Source organism: Malania oleifera, chromosome 9 (genome assembly GCF_029873635.1).
Source record: "Malania oleifera isolate guangnan ecotype guangnan chromosome 9, ASM2987363v1, whole genome shotgun sequence".
Taxonomy (NCBI): Eukaryota; Viridiplantae; Streptophyta; class Magnoliopsida; order Santalales; family Ximeniaceae; genus Malania; species Malania oleifera.
In genome coordinates this window covers 35,103,215-35,121,017 of record NC_080425.1, presented here as the reverse complement: position 1 = coordinate 35,121,017, position 17,803 = coordinate 35,103,215, and the positions used below count along the sequence as shown (strand labels likewise).

Sequence of the window (17,803 nt, the reverse complement as noted above, 5' to 3'; positions counted from 1 at the left end):
TATATATATATATATATAATTGAGTCTTTCACCCACCCACGCCCCCACAAAAAAAAATATCCTGGTTGATTCCCATTAACTCACAGGGTATGGATATTTCTTAAACCATTCAATAGTTAAGAACCAGAGCATAAGCATTAAGATTGACATGATTCTATATGTGTGCGCGTGTGATGATGATGATAACTGAAACAGTAAAATCTCACACTATAAAGAACATAAATTTAAATGGAAGTTTTAAAAGTACTTTCCACAAATATAATAAAAAATGAAAGGGAGTGATCAAGCTCTATAATAGAAAAACATTCTATTTAGATTGGAATTATTGCAACTGATTAATTATTATTTCTTTTTTAAAAAGGCAGTCCTGTAAAAGGTTCAGCTCCGAAAGGCTCCATGACTATAACTTTTGGTGATCAAGGAAGCCCTTTGCTTTTAGGCACTCCCCTGTTTTCCGGAAGGCATCTTCAACTGGTGTAAAGATTAATCCCAAGCCGATCTCTCTGTGCAGCATCTTTACATTGCCAACAGCCTTGGTTGTGTTTCCCTGGTTATGCTGCACAATTAAAAACAATTAAAACAAAGTGTTGTACAATTTAATATACACACAAAAATCAAGTTTCAACTATTTTCCTACACTTTCCTATTAAAAAATATAGGAAAACATTGTAGAAACCTAATACATAATTTTTTTTTTTTTTTAAAAAAAACGCACAATACAGACAAAATAATTAGAGCTTTTCTGTGTATTTATATCAGCCATTTATTACTAAATTCCAGCCAGTCCAGTTTCTTTGTAATTTGCTGCCAAGGTCATATTGCCACTTGCCCAGAATTAAAAAGAAAATATCAGAAAAATCCATCAGAAAGCTGCATGACTTTGCTTCAAAAGGAACCAAGGGTAACATGTATTGTACCATTAATGTGTCAATATTTTACTAGGTGACAATTAACTGCAGAGCAGTGACTTTAATGAAAGACCAATCTTAGGCAGAATGAAGTCAATGATTGATGTTGATGCATATGACAAAATCAATGAAAGGAAAGGTCATGATCACGGTTCATAATCATATTCCAAATCCTATATTACTCATTTAGGTTAAAAGTGGAAATGAGAAAATCAACTCCAAGGACCAGCTGGATTGCCTAAATTTTCATTGAGTTAGTCACCAAATAGAAGCACCTTAGCACCATCCCATGAGAAAATATCATGGCTATTTAATTCTCATGTCACCAGAATTCTATTTTCAAAAACCATTGAACCTAATGCCGTCCAGAAGACCTTTTTTCAAAGGGCAAAGTGGACATATACCCATTATTCTTTACACAGAAAAAGAGAAACTTCCCTACAGCCTTCCTCCTTTTTCACAAAAACTAAATAAATAAACAAATAACAAGAAATAGAGGAAAGAAAGAGAAGATGAAGAAAGAATGACCTTTTTCCTTTGGATATCAGAAAGCAAGCAAGTTTAGATCTTTTTCTCTTAGGAAGCTTATATTTAAATATTTTATAAAAACACGCATCATCTAAATTCTAATGCCTCAACAAGCAAATTGGAGAGCATCTAAATTTGTAGGAACCCCAGTGCATCTGAATAGAAAATGACTGATCAATCCAAGGAAGAATCACCATGTGGCTCTCTAAAACTGAGGCAGTGAAGGTCCATCCCCACGAGACCGCTTAAGAAAACAAATGGCAACTTGACAAAATCGGCATTTAGGGAAATAATTAATATGAGTTGCTTCCCAACCAGAATAAAAGATGGGCCAGTTAAAAATAAAAATAAAACCTGAATTTGAGGTATATTATTGTTGAAAAACAAGGTTAAGAAGCTCCCACTTTTGTGGGTGGAGCAACTGTTGAAAACAATCATGAAAAATGAAGAGAGAACATTAAAGTGGATAGACATTAAACTATTTCCAGTTATTGAAGGATCTAATTAACATTATGTTGACCTGTGCACCACATGAAGTATGATTATTAGATTACACTCATGTTATCATCCAATTTCAGAGCTTATTGTGTATTTTCAGTATGGCCAATCCTCCAATCTTACATCTAGAAATAAGAAACTGTAGCATTAGTGGGCCATATAGATTTTCTAAACTTTCCCCCCATCTGCTTCTTCATTTCCAGTTGGAAATTTTTGTAGGGCAAGTCATATCCCCCACCCCAAACCCCTGAATTCAACTGGGGGGAATAAAAAGCGAACGAGAAAGGAATTGCAACCATATGAATTTTTCCCAGCAGAGTTCGTTCTTCATAAAACAAAATGGGCAACTAAAAAGGCAAATACAAAGAAGCAGGTGCAAGATAGAGTCTTTAGAAATTTGGTGCCAGTAGTTCTATTGGAGGTGTAAGCAAGATAGAGAAATCTTTATAAAGACTGTCACTCAACAGATCAGCCAAATTCTACTTTATATGCTTCACCTAATGGAAGTCCAAGCATTCTTATTTGGTATCTTTTGGGCATGTTGTGAATTTTTAGGGACATGGCAGAATATAGACATGGGGACTAGAGACTCGGGGAGAATTTGGAGATAGTATGGTGCAAGACCAATATCCGACAACTTTAATTCTCCATTCAAGTCTGAATAAAACTGATACATTGGAGGCCTTTTATAGGCTTACAAGTTACAATGCTTGGAGCATGAGAAAATTAATTTAAGAAACCTAAATAAACTAAAACACTAGTTCTTCAGTATCCTAAAACCTTGCTTCCTAAATTGTAATACATTAAAATCTTTAATATATGACCCTGATAAAAAAATATCCTAAATAAAACAAACAAAAATACAATAGAAGTTAGCAAAGTAACTAAAAAAAAATCTCTTGATTGAGTGTTGTATCATTCGCCCCCAATTAGAAAGAATTCAACCTTTAATTTTAAAATCCGAAGGATGAAGAACCTAGATCGTGACCATGCTTGAGGGGGACCAACGTAATGTGCTGGCTTCAAAACAAAATAGGACCTCCTGATGGAAGAGCCTAAGGAAGTGCAGATGGCAAGTTTACTTGGAAGGATGAATTCAAAGAGTTGGGGCTCAGTCTCTAACGTCAACACATCCAAAATTTCCTCGCATTCTTGCACCATTTCTTTGGGGAGTACCTTTTCTTTTGTAGGCTCAAAGGGGAACCATTTTCTTAAAATTTGAAATTATTAGGATCAAAGAACTAAACAAAGGGGTAAAGAATAAAGAGCTTGTGCATCCTAGCATCAAACTTGTCCAATGTGGAGTTGAAAGTAACCATCCTTTTTATTTTTTATCTGTTTTTATTATTTTTTATTCTTTTTTAAAAATCAGAAGGTTGTGATTCAAGAATGACTGGCTTAGGACACCAGAGAAGTTCAGCTGGAGTTGATGAAGGACAATGACAAAGATGGTGGTGATGCAAGGTGATTTAAGTTGAAATTGTGAAACCTCCAGGCTCCAACTACAAATTTAAGTGGAACAACCCCATCAAACAATGACAGCCATGGCGACTGCCAACTTGAGCTGAAATTGCGAACCTTGTAAAATAATTGACAGGCATATCGAATTAGAGTTTTCTTTGATAAAACTTGATGCAGCACCATCATCTAATTATTTCAATTCTCCATTCACCTCTAAATAAAACAAATACATAGGATGTTTAATAAAAAATAGAGAAAATGCTGCAGAACAGAAAATACTTCAAGGCATGTTACAATGTCGTTTTCCCTAAAACGTTATTTGTCCCCACCAGATCAGTGTGTATTGAATCAACAAATACGTTTTCAGGATACAATGAAGCCCAGAATATAATCTGATATCAGTTTGCGTTATACACAAATGAAAAACTGATCACAAACACCCTTCGAAGAATCTGAACAAATTTATGGAATTCTATTTTTGTAAAAAACAGAACCCAGGATTGAAGAAGATATAATTTGTGAAAGCTTAATGAGAGAAAAAGAATGAGAGAATGATTGAATATTTCTATATATTCTTGGAGTTAATTTTGTCTTTAAATAGACAAAATTATGTCTTTTCCGAATAGTTACGTCTATTCAAATCTAAACAATATGTTAAATAACCGTTTTATTAATTACCATTCGCAAAGCAGATTTCTGAAGTCGACCAGGCATCGACCTAGTCCTGCCCTAGTCGAGCCTAGGGGTGAGCATAATTCGAGGAAACCCAAATTAACCAATTTAACCGACCGAAATTGGTCGGTTCGATTCGGGTAAAAAAACCGGTTCGGTCAGTTCGGTTGGACTTCACCAAAATTCGGTGATACAGATCTCGGTTCGGTGAACAGGGAATATAAATTCAGTTAACCGATTAACCGATTTAATAATTAATTAAATTTCAAACATAAATTAATATACACCCCTGTTGGCTGCTGCTGATTGTTGAAAGGAAAAGCCACGTAACTGTTGCCTGAACCTGCTGATGAAATCATCGGCCCTGGTGTCGACCTCGTCTTCCGCCTCCCCATAATGCTCCGTCGCTCCAGCCTTCCCCTCCCTCACGGTGGCCGGCCGGCGGCTCTCAACGACATCGCTCTCCTTGAAATGCGCGAATGCCGACTTCGCACTCGCCGACTTCTTTAGCTTCTGCGGCAGCCTCACCAGGGATTCACCGGCCGGGTGTCAAACTTCACCCTGCTGACGCAACGGCCCTGTATCATCCCATAAACCTCATCGATGGTTTGTTGTCTTTATTCTTCTTTCTCCTCGATATCGTCTACAGCGTCCTCTGGTTCCAGGGCTTCGATGACTTCCAATGCCGATTCGATGACTTCCGGCGTCGGTTCAACGACGGAGGGGAGTGGGGTGGGTTCCAGGGATCTTTAACTGTAGAGGTTGATGGACTTGAGCCATTGTAGGACAGAGGGAGATCGAGGGAGCTGAGGGCGCAGCAGTGAGTTGCAAAATTGGTAAAAATTTATAATTATATTCTGTTTTTAATAATTTCGATTAAATTCGGTTAACATCCCTTATTCGGTCGGTTTGGTTAATGGAAATGATTAACCGAAATTTTTGGTTAATTCGGTTAATTAACCAAATTTCCCCGAACCGACCGTTTGCTCACCCCTATTCGAGCCTGGTCGAGCCCTGGTTGAGCCTGGTCAAGCCCTAGTCAACACAGTTGAGAATATATTCAATTCTTTCTTCGTGTTCAGTAGACCTGGTTGCATTTCCAAGGTCACCTGGTCACGTCTTAGTCTAGACATTCTGAAAAATCAATTATTTTAGAAAATATTTCAACATTCCCCCACCATTTTCAAAATATAGATGAAAAACAATTTATTCAAATAAAAGAAAATTTATGCATAAATGAAGGTATTTTTAGAACTTGAACGTTCACTTAGTGAATACATATCAAAGTTAATCAGGATTGCATAGTAGACGAACTTTGAACTAACAATGATTTTTTATTTAACCAGATACATATCACACATAAATTATCAAATCTTTGGGTGTTACCAAAAGCCGATGCGTGGATTGGCCTTGCAACGATATCCCAGTTTAATAAGTGCTCTAGAGATAATTTTTTTCTCATAGGAAGTGACACCACTTCTGACACTCATATCGGTAGGTTTATCAAAGGGTACCCTTGTAATTAAAGTACCTCACAGAACCTATTATAATCTTATTAAAAGCTTAAGCTCAACCTTCACCTTTTTCACATTATAGATACAAAGCACTATTTTCCTTGGGATGGATTATGTGACATGCATTTTAGTGCTTCCAGTCACTACATATGATGTACTTTGCTCATTGAACTCAAGAGCTTAAATATTTCAAGTGTTGAGTCGAGTTTCCATCACTGGTGACTATGGGTTATGGATTTAAGTCTCATCCCCTTTGATGTTTTCCAGACCATGTCTCTTGCAAGTCCTTTTGTTAATGGATCAGCCAAATTTTGGCTTGATCTCACAAAATCTATGGTAATTATTCCATCAATAATTAATTGCCTCACATAACTATGTCTTAGGCCAATATGTCTGGATTTACCATTATATATATTACTATATGCCCGTGACAAAGTTGCCTCACTGTCACAATGCAAAGATATAGGTGGCATAGGCTTTGGCCAAAATGGAATTTCTAATAGCAAATTCCTAAGTCATTCTACCTCTTTGCTACAAGAAGCTAAAGCCACAAATTCTGATGCCATAGTGGAATTGTTATAAGGCTTTGCTTCTTTGAACCCCAAGAGATAGCTCCTCCACCAAGGGAAAATATCCACCTGCTAGTTGATGTATGATCATTACGATCGGTGATCCAACTGGCATCTATGAATCCTTCTAAAACAGTAGGATATCCTTCATAGTATTTTTTAAATTCTTTAACACTCTATATATAGATATCGCTAGGATTACTTGTATATCTACTAAGTTTACCTATAGCAAATGTAATATCAGGTCTAGTAAAAGTCATAGCATAAATCAAGCAACCAATAACTCTAGCACATTCTAACTGATTTACTGCTTTACTAGTGTTAGGATATAATTTCAAATTTGCATCAAGAGGTGTGCTAACAGATTTGCACTTTTTCAATATCTTTTCAATATAGTGTGATTGGGTGAGAATCAATTTAAAATTGTTTCTAACTATTCTAATACCCATAATCACATATGCATTTCCCATATCTTTCATATCAAAATTAGATGACAAAAGTTTCTTAGCACTTTCAACACTTTCAAAATCAGTACCAAAAATTAACATATCATCAACATATAAGCAAATAATTACACTTTTATTTCTATTAAACTTACTATATACACATTTATCAGATTTATGTATCCTAAAGCCTTTAGAAAGAATAACTTGATCAAATTTTTCATGCCACTATTTTGGAGCTTGTTTAAGTCCATAAAGAGACTTAACCAACTTACATACTTTAGATTCATTTCCAGGCATAATAAAGTCTTCAAGTTGTTCCATGTAAATTTCTTCATCCAATTCTCCATTCAAGAATGCAATTTTTACATCCATTAGATGGATTTCGAACTTGTAGATGGAAGCTAAGGCAAGCAAGACTCTTATAGTTGCAATCTTAGCAACTGGAGCATAAGTATCAAAGTAGTCTATGCCTTCCTTTTGTGTAAGCCTTTAGCTACTAACCTTACTTTGAACTTGTCAATTATTCTATCTACCTTCATTTCTTTTTGAAAATCCATTTACAACCTATTGGTTTTGAACTAGGAGGTAAATCAACCAATTTCCAAGTTTTATTACCCATGATAGAATCCATTTCATCATTTATAGCTTCCTTCCAAAATGCAGAATCTTGAGACTTCATTGCCTCTCCATAAGTAAGAGGATCTGATTCCACACTTGGTGAAATTATAGTTTGTCTAGAGTGTGATTCTCTTGTATCTTCTACTAGGTAGATTATGAAGTCTGGTCCAAAAGACTTTGTTGTTCTCCTCCTCTTACTCCTCATAGGCTATTCATAAGGTTCACCACTAGTACAAAGTAGTTTCAAAGTCTCCACTAATTTATTTCGATCACTAACCTTTTGTATGGAAGTGAACTTATTTTCATAGAATCCTACATCTCTAGATTCTATCACTGAATTAACTCTTATAGAATCATTTGGTTCAATTACCAAGAATCTATAAGCTTTGCTATGTTCAGCATAGCCAAGGAATACACATTCTATTACTCACTCACCTAATTTCCTTATCTTAGGTTCAGGAAGCCTTACAATTGCTCTACAACCCCAAATCTTAATATATTTTAAATTAGGCTTTCTTTTCTTACATAACTCATATGGAGAAGTCTTTGTCCTCTTAAAAGGAACTTTGTTTAATATAAGACAAGCAGTTAGTAAGGCTTCACCCCAATAACCACACTTAATCCTAAATTTGACATCATAGCATTGACCATTTCAACCAATGTTCGGTTTTTCCTTTCTGCCACTCCATTTTGTTGTGGAGTATATGCTGCAGATGTTTCATGTATCACACCTCCAGATTCATAATAGGCGGGGAAGTGATAATCACCTCCTCTATCCTATTTAAGACACTTTATCTTAGTGTCACATTGGTTTTCAACTTCTGCCTTATAAACCTTAAATTTATCAATTACTTCATCTTTAATATGCATAAGATAAACATAACAGAATCTAGAAAAATCATCTATAAATGTTACAAAATATTTTTTGCCTCCTATGGTAGGTGTACCATGCAAATCACATACATCACTATGCACTAATTGAAGTAAAGAATAAACTTTTGTTAGGAAAAGGTTTTCTGGTTATTTTGGTTTTAATACATACATTGCACTTATCACCCATGTCATTTACATATCTAGAAATTAATTCCATATTTGCGATATCATGCAATTTTGTAGCATTAACATATCCTAAACGATTATGCGATAAAGAAAGTGAATCAACAATATAAACAGAAACATTCACTTTATTGATATTAAGCTTAAACATACCCTCATACATATAGCCCTTTCCCACAAAGACTCCACCATTGGAGAGTACAAATTTGTCATATTCAAACACTAACTTAAAGCCAAACTTATTAAGTAGGCTTCCAGAAACTAACTTTTTTCTAATTTCTGGTACATGGTATACGTCAGTGAGAGTTAAACTTTTTCCAGAAGTAAATTCAAAGGTGACATCTCCTCTGCCTTTGACTACAGCAGTGGACGAATTTCTCATGTAGATAACATTGTCATCTTCCACCGATTCATACTTTGAGAATGAACTTTTGTCTTTGCACCGTGCACAGTCATCTTCAACAGCATTGATTTCAAAAATCATAACCACAAACTTGCTAGAGTTTTTTTCATTTTGCTTTTTCTTGAGAAGACGAAACTCATTTTTGTAGTATCCAGGTTTTCCACAATAGAAGCATGAACCTTTTTTTTTTTTTTCTTTTTCTGATTTTGATTCTTGACACAATTGAACTTCCTCTTTAGATTCCCTTTTCTGGGATGTTGGGGCTGTTTAAAATTGTCTCCTTCTTCCACCATATGCACTTTGGAAGTATGCTCTTCTGCACCTTTCGGGTTCTGCCTAAACACTTCCTCAACTTGAAAATGTTGGCCCAATTGTTCAAGAGACATATCATCCTTCCTATGCTTTAGCGATTTTCTAACATCTTTCCAGGATAGAGGTAACTTATCAATAATAGACAAAATAGAAATACATTCATCCATTTTCATATTATGTTGATTAAACTGGTTAAGGATATGCATAATTTCATAAAACTGCTCTACAACAGGCCTACTATCAAACATGGTATAATTGAAAAATTTTCCAGTCAGAAATTTCTTACTAGTCGCATCATCTGTGAAATACTTCGCCTTAAGTGCATCCCACAACTCTTTTGCAGTAGCCATATTCTGATACAAATCAAACATATTGTCTAACATTGAATTGCAAATGTGGCATTTGCATATATAATCATCTTGTTCCCATTTTAGCCTTGCACGTCCTTGAGCCAAAGTCTCATTCTCATTCACAGCAAGTTTGGGGGTGGTCAAAACATACACCACTCTGAGACCCGCAAGAAGAAAGTGCATCTTTTTCTGCCAGCGCTTGAAATTGCTTCCATCAAATCATTCAAGTTTGACAAAATCTGCAGTGAATTCCCTCAAAGTTGAAGAACAGACCATTTTTCCAATAACGTTTTAAGATTGTTAAATAAAAAATAGAGAAAATGCTATAGAACTGAAAACACTTCCAAGGCACGTTACAATGTCGTTTTCCTTAAAACGTTATTTGCCCCCACCAGATCGATGTGTATTGAGTCAAAAAATACATTTCCAGGATACAATGAAACCCAGAATATAATTTGATATCAGTTTGCATTATACACAAACAAAAAACTGATCACAAACACCCTTAGAAGAATCTGAACAAATTTCCGGAATTCTATTTCTGCAAAAAACAGAACCCAAGATTGGAGAAGATATAATTTGTGAAAGTTTTATGAGAGAAAAAGAATGAGAGAATGATTGAATATTTCTATCTATTCTTGGAGTTAATTCTATCTTTAAATAGATAGAATTATGCCTTTTCCGAATAGTTACATCTGTTCAAATTTAAACAATCTATTAAATAACTGTTTTACTAGCCGCCATTCACGAAGCAAATTTCTGAAGTCAACTGGGCATCGACCTGGTCGCGCCCTGGTCGACACAGTCTGGAATATATTCAATTCTTTCTTCGTGTTCAGTAGACCTGGTCGTACTTCCAAGGTCACCTGGTCGCGCCCTGGTCTAGACATTCTGAAAAATCAATTATTTTAGAAAATATTTCAACATAGAAAACCTTTTATAGGATTACAATCCTTGGAGATTAAGAAAACTAATTCAAAAAAATTAACTAAAATACTATTTCCTAAAATAACAGTACACTAAAATTGCTCTGTGAACATAGAATACCCTTAAAAACTGAAAGGGAAGTTTTATAGGACAGCTATAAGACTAGCTATGCTATATGGATCGAAATGTTGGGCGATGAAAAAACATAATATCCAAAAAGTAAAAGTTACCGAGATGAGAATGCTTAGATGGATAAATGGTATAACATTGAAAGATAAATTAAGGAATGAACACATTTGGGGTAAGTTAGTTGTAGCTCTTATAGAAGATAAAATAAGGGAGAGACGACTCAAATGGTATGGATACTTGCAACGTATGCCACATAATGCACCAGTGAGGAAGAGTGAGTTAGTTACTATTGGGGGCAGTCGAAGGGGTAGGGGTAGACCTAAAATAATTTGGGAGGAAATAGTGAGTAAGGATTTAATATCCCTGAATTTGTCAAAAGAAATGGTCCATGATCGCATAAATTGGCGGAAAAGGATTCATATAGCCGACCCCACTTAGTAGGACTTAAGGTTTGGTTTTGTTGTTGTTGTTGTTGTTGTAATAATACCCTAAAATCTTTCTACCTAATAATAATACTCTAGAATCTTGAAGATGTGACCCTAAATTAAAATTCAATAAATTAAAATACTTCTTGCATGTGTGCTGCATCACAGGACTCAGAATAGGTTGAGTTCAGCCTGCCCAGGCAGCAGGACTAATGTACACTACCGCATGTACAAACCAGCCACACACACACACACACACACAAAGAGAGTACACCGATAATATTTCACACAATCTACGATGCCAACCATAGTCACCTATAGCCAATTAGACTCAAATAATTACTAACACATTCCAAATAAAATTTATATGTTAAAATATTTTTAAATTTTATTATTATTATTATTTGGAGTCAAAAAAATTTTAAAAGAGAGAAATACGTTTTTAATTCATTAATAATTTACTTGAGCAAGCAATAGTTATTACTTTGTATTAAAGCAAGCTACCTAACTTGGTATGGTGGTGATTCAAAGGTCAAATGCTTCTTAGATCTTAGGAGCTGGATTCGAGCACAAGAAGCTGCATGGCGCATCCTCTCTCTTGTTTTTGTGGCCATGATGACCAGTTCTGGTCGAACCCAGTTGGACCATCCAGTCTGCTCAGGTTTAAAATCCATGCTCAAGATCATAAACAGATTTTCCAGCCATTCAATATTGTTGGCACTGGTGACCAGTTCTGGTTGAACCTGGTTGGACCAGCCAGTCTGCTCCGGGTTTGGTCAAGACCATAAACAAATTTGCCAACCACTCAATACTGTTATCAAGGAGACTTAAACAAAATAGCGTAGCTATGTACCAATCTGCATTGGAACTCTACTTAAGAAGATTAAGAATATACTCACAGACAAACAACACCTATAAGTTCTGCTCTAAAAAAATCAAGAAAAAACAGGTCTTAAAAGTGCTAACCTCAAATTCTGCAGGCATCACCAAAAAAGAGAAGAACTTCTGTGGAAAATCTTTTGATCCTACAACACCAGTCGAAAGGGCATCAAGAAATACTCCAAAATTAAAGACAGTTGAATAAGTGTTTGCCATGGGAAACGAATCATTTAGGAACATATTGTTTGGGATTATGTCACCATAATACAAAATATGAAGATTACATCCAGGATGATTTCCATATGCATCTTTCCAGCAAGTGGTTTCTCTTTCAAACGAAAACAAGTATCAAAAAATGATTTCTACACACATCTTTCCATCTTTCAAATGAAAACAATAGCACAATTTCTTCTAAATAGAAAGGTGTTCTAACTCTCTTGGATCAAGTCATAATCTACGCCTTCTACTAGTATACTACTATGGAGATGACCAACAAACCACTAAAGATCAGAAGATATGCAATATATGGACACAAATTCCTGACTTTCAACACTTGCAATGGGCATCAAGAAATATTCATAAATTAAAGGCAGTTGAATAAGTGTTCACAAAGGAAATGAATCATTTAGGAATATATTTTTTGGAATTATGTCAACATAATACAAAATATGACGATCACATCAAGGATGATTTCCATATGCACCAGAAAATGAATTCCACACACGTCTTTCCAGCTCTCAAATGAAAACAAGTACCAAAAGGGTCCAAATACCTAGATGACCAACAAACCACTAAAGATCAGAAAGATATGCAGTATGTGGACACAAATTCCTGACTTTTAAAACTTGCAATGGGTTAATCAAATTTGATCTAAACCCCCCCACCTTTTTCCCTCAAAAAACAAACAAAAAAAGGAAAGGAAAATTGAAATTATAGATGAAATTCGTTTTTAAATGACCAAAAGCTAGTAGATTTTTAGAATCTAGAAAAATAAAAAATTCTCAGAAACATGAAAAAGCATTAGATTACAATTGAACGGGATAATGGGCAGAAAAAGAGTTCATGTCTGGGACGTATCATGACTTATAGTTCCCTCTTTAGTGTTATGAGTTCATTACGACTTTCACAATTAAATAGTGACTTTTTTATAATGGTAATTGAATTTGGAGAAGTTGACTTAAAAAATATCCTTTGTACTCCTTGCTCGCATCAAAATCAGATTCTATTGGGAGATAAATGAAGAGTCCCATGTACCAGCCATTGATGGACGCTCAAAAGTTACCAGGATCCCCCCGTAGCTAGGTCAAACTCCCATCCTTGAAACCCCTCTCTGCCAGGATGTACACAGCACTGACCAAACACAAATCATCATCAACCATAAACTGCTAAACCCGAACCCGACAAATGAACCCTTAATACCCAAATCTTGATTCAAAACTCCATGATTTGAATTCTCAAACCCAAAATAAACCCAACTGAAACCGCAGTGAACCCATTGAACTGCAAAAACCCAACTGAAGCAGCCTAACAAGAAAATTTTGATTTTGGACCTTCAAATTTGTACAATCGCCACCATTCGCTAATGGATCTCGCGGTGCTAGTTGTTGAGGAACCCCAAATTAAATGAACAAAAATGACAATAAAGCCTGATTTGTAGACGTACCTGAACCAATTGCAAGCTATAATGGTGAGGCTGCAAAGCGACAATGTGGTGACATGGCAAAGCGGCAGGTTAAAATTTTAAATTTGTAAACAATTTAAGAAAAAAGAAAAAAAAAAGAGTCGGTTCTGCGGTTCTCTTTTTTGCAGAGCGTGCGTCCTATATGGACATGCGTGATTCGAGGGCATGTTAATCAATTCTCACTCTTGGATCAAGAACGGCTGATCATTCCTCCTCCTCTCCCTCGAGCATAGCTAACCGTTCCTCCTCATCTCCCTCTTTCTCTATTGTAGATATTTGTTACGCTGGTCTCGTCCTTGAACCCCTTTCTCAACACGTATTTTAGATTTCTTTTGCAGTTTTGACGTCCGATGACGGCTCGCCGGCGTCGCGCACCAGGACCACCGTAGCCCGCATGGTATCCGCCATGAACATACCCTTCTCGCAGTCAAAAGCGTTCCTCTTCTTTTCGAGACGACCCCGCGCCGAGACGACTCCAATTTGTTTGCACAGCGGAGAACAGCTGATTAGGCACTTCCTACGCGTTGCACGACAAGTTGCAGTTGTGCCTTCAGACGCCGACCACGTCGTGCTACCGATGTGGGTGGTGGTGCGGCGAGAGGTGGAGGAGCCGCATGATTCGTTGGAGGTGACAGCCGAAAGCATGAGGTTTTAGGAGAACATGAGCGAGGTGGAAAGGTACGCGGCGTGGCTGAGCAGTGAGATGAAGAAGGTGGAAAACGAGTTGACACGGTTGCTTTTGGTTTTTTTTTTTTTTTTTATTACATAGGAAGTCCAACACCAACAAACCCTTCGGACCCCCTAGTGCGGCACCAAACCTATGGATCAGCGTCCTCCCCTTAGGTCTCGCGAATCAGGTAAAGTCCAACATATGAACACGACTTCCGTGTATCAGTTGGACGTTCGGCGAGACCCGACTCCCGGGGCACATCTCTATTACCATCCACGGTCCCCGCTGACTCACAGAAAACTCTCACCAACCACAATCCCCGCTGGCTCACAGAGTAAATTCTCACCATCCACAGGTACCATTGATTTCGTGAGTTTACCTGGAATTGAACCCCCGATGTTTTTTCTTACGTATTGATGTCTTTTCACCGCGTCATGCCCGTGGGGGCAACTCGGTTGCTTTCGTTAGCTAGAGAGGAGGTAGGGCTAAAAACAAGTATTGAAAATTATCGTCACGTATTTCGCATACACAGAATAACTACATGGACAAATTTTTATATGATTTTCTGTCTACACCTTGACAAATTGAATCTGAATTAAGTGAAATTGTGAGTTAGTTGCTGTACTTTATTTTTAGCTAATATAATTAAAGACTCACTACAATTATTATTCTTTTTTTGATTAAATTTAAAATATTAGTGAATTGTTCTTACATATATAAAATATTATTGGATTAACATTATAGTAGCATAGATTTCCGACCTTGAATTTAGATTTGAATTGATTTGCACAAATTTCAATACAATTTTATATTACATCTCATCCAAATCTAAGACTACATGTTTGCTAGAGCCTAGAGCTAATAAAAATTCTTACCTCACCTTTAGGGACGCCTTGGATTTGCAATTGTATTGGATTTGGACAAGATGTGGCATAAAATTGTATTGAAATTTGTTTAAATACATTCAAATCTAAATCCAAAGTCCAAAATTTATACTCCCAAACACTGCCTTAAAAAATTTTATTCGTGGAGAGATTATGGCTTCAAGTGCATAGCAAATATATAATTTAAAAATAATATGTACTTTTTTTCCTACCTAATAATATTTCAATCCTAATGGACCAGATTTCTACCCTCTAATTCATAGTTATTAAATTATGTTAAATGACTGCTTTAATTGAATAAATATTAATGAGTATAAGTTCTTTGTTGTATTAATTAAAGTGTAAGGATTAATATAGATTTTAGACAATTATAAAAGGACTAACATTTCACTCTTTTGTATCTATTTATATTTGACTTCTATTATGATTATATACATAAGCATTCAATCAATATTAAGATAGTCTAATTGCACACCTTTATAAAGGGGGGAAAGTTAGATGCTTACTTCAGGACGACTAGCGTGATTGTTTCGTCAAATAAAATCACTCCAAGCAATATTCTTACTAGATAACATGTGGATCCTACTAGGTGAGAATCATTTGGAATTCAATTATTTGAACTAATTTTATTGGGCAGGAAGACTAGATCAAAAGAGTACATTAATCTTATAAAAGGTCCTGATTTGTTCAAGAAATTTTTAGAAGATTTTATCAAACTAATCACTTTTGTGTTCTAAAAACACTAACTAAATACTAAAGTTTGTTGCAAAATAAGGTAGTAACTCCTTTTAATTCATACTTGAAAATTGATTTGGATTTTTGGTTTTCAATAGTGTCAAAGATTTTGTCACTATATATAAGCCTCCAATAAGCATTGACCTTTATAAAATGAGTGAATTTTACCTACAATATTCTTAAAGAGGTAAATTTTATCTATGGTATTCTTAAAGTGGTTGTTTTTGGGTTGTGTTTTTTTATAGTTATGATGCTTTCTCTATTTAAAAAAAAAAAAAAAAACTCATTGTGTTTCCTAGTTCTTTCGAGCCAATTCAAGTAATTTCTAATTCAAGTAATTTCTAAGATTTATTAGTTAGTCACTATGATCGACTCAAAGTGAATTGTTGACTTTTAGTTAGTTTTATGGTTTGATTAATTTTTAAAATTTTTGAAGAATAAATATTCTCACACTTTCAATTACAAAAGGTAGTAGGGGTGCAAGCAGTGGCAAAGGGCATGGGAGTCGAACTGTAAGTAGGGGTGGCAAAACGAATAAATACCCAATGAGTGACTTATTAAATCAAATACTCAATTATAAATGGATCAATATAAACACAACTCAATTAACTTACAGGCTAATTAGATTGGTGTTGGGTACCCGCTGAGCAGTCAACCATTTAATTTTTTTAAAATCAATTTATTAGTTTATGATATTTGATGCATATTTGATGTATCAAGTATGTGTTATTGACTCACTCGAAAAATGAGTAGTTCGGAAGTTATCCCAAGTATAGGAGTTATATCGTGTAGTATTTAGCCCAAAAGGCATATCGTCTCCTCCGGGAATACAATTTAACTCCAAATTTTATGTAGTTCCAATCGAAAATAAGAAACAAAAGTTACTGAACATAATTCAGATTTGGATTTTCTGGTTATTTGAGATTCTTTTTGACGAATTAAAAGAGCATGCAATTTAAATTCTAAATCCTAACACACACTAAATTAAATTATAACAAGAAACGAAGATCCTATGTTAATAACCAGGCAAGAATTTAAACATGCATTTAAATTTCGGAATAAAAACTAAAGATGATGACTTTCCTATTTAATTTAAGCACACAATTAAAATAAACTCATTCAAACACAAATTTAACAAATACCAAAATTCTAACACATTTAAGCACTCAAACCAAAATTAGAACTTTAACCACTAAACAACAATTAAGCACGAAAAAAAAATCAGACTTTAATAAAACTAAACTTAAATTAAATCGAACTCAACAAAATTTAAAATTTTAAAAAGACAATTAATCTAAATCCTAAAGAAGATATATTTTCTCTTTTTATATTTAGGAGATTAAACCGAACTTAAACATAACACTCAACCAAACACAAACTAAATACGAAGAAAAGGAAAAGAAATTAACTTTATTAAAAATACCCAAACAAGATTAAAAAGTTGAAACTTTAATTAAACTTCTACTAAAAAATACAATTATTCAATTAATTAAAAGCAGTTAGCAAAAGGAACTAAAATAAAAGAGAAGAAAGAAAAGAGAAAGAAAGAGAGAGAAAAAGAATAAGCTGGTCGTGGAGGAAAGTTGAGGAGCAGCAGCAAGTCTTCTCGGCTGGAGTAGCTTGGAGCAGCAGGGGTGGTCGTGTTCTGAAGTAGAAGTCTCTCTGGTTTGCATCTAGAAGGCTCGAGTTGCAGCAAGCTTATAGCACAGCAGGAGGAGAAGAAGTTGAAGCAAGCAGCGCTAGTGGTCTCGGGTTGGGCTCCAGCACACAGCACAGCAGGAAAAGGGAGCAGCTACGACTGTGGTCGTGAGGAACAGCAACACGGGCAGCAGATATAGCAACAACTGCAGCTATGGAGGAACCAGCAGGGGACAGCAGCAGGGAGAGGAAAGCAAAGGAAAGGAAGAGGAGAAAAAGGAAAAGAGGTAGAGTAGGGAGCTGGAGAAGAGAAAGGGGAGGGAGAGAAGAGAAGAGAATGGAGACTTAGAAAACAGAGAGAGACCGAGAGAAGCAAGAAGGAGAGAAAAGAAGAGAGAAGAGAGTGAGCCAAGGGGGTGGGGGTGTCTCTACTGTGAAGAGAAAAGAAAAATTATAAAGAGGGAGAGACCCCGGGCAAAACCTACCCAACACGGAGGAGT

The 17,803-nt window shown here is 35.6% G+C and overlaps 1 long non-coding RNA gene across 2 annotated transcripts; it reads right to left on the bottom strand.

Moving 5' to 3' along the window:
• Positions 1-202: 202 nt before the first annotated feature.
• On the bottom strand, positions 203-14,107 carry LOC131164213 (uncharacterized). 2 transcript variants are annotated; one of them, XR_009139231.1, is made up of 3 exons: positions 11,783-14,107; positions 9,272-9,574; positions 8,382-9,094 (listed from the first exon to the last, which is right to left on the bottom strand). It is a non-coding gene; the product is annotated as an uncharacterized LOC131164213 (long non-coding RNA). The 2 variants fall into 2 exon arrangements; XR_009139230.1 differs by lacking the exons at positions 8,382-9,094; positions 9,272-9,574 and adding an exon at positions 203-556 and having other exon boundaries at positions 11,783-14,097.
• Positions 14,108-17,803: the final 3,696 nt, after the last annotated feature.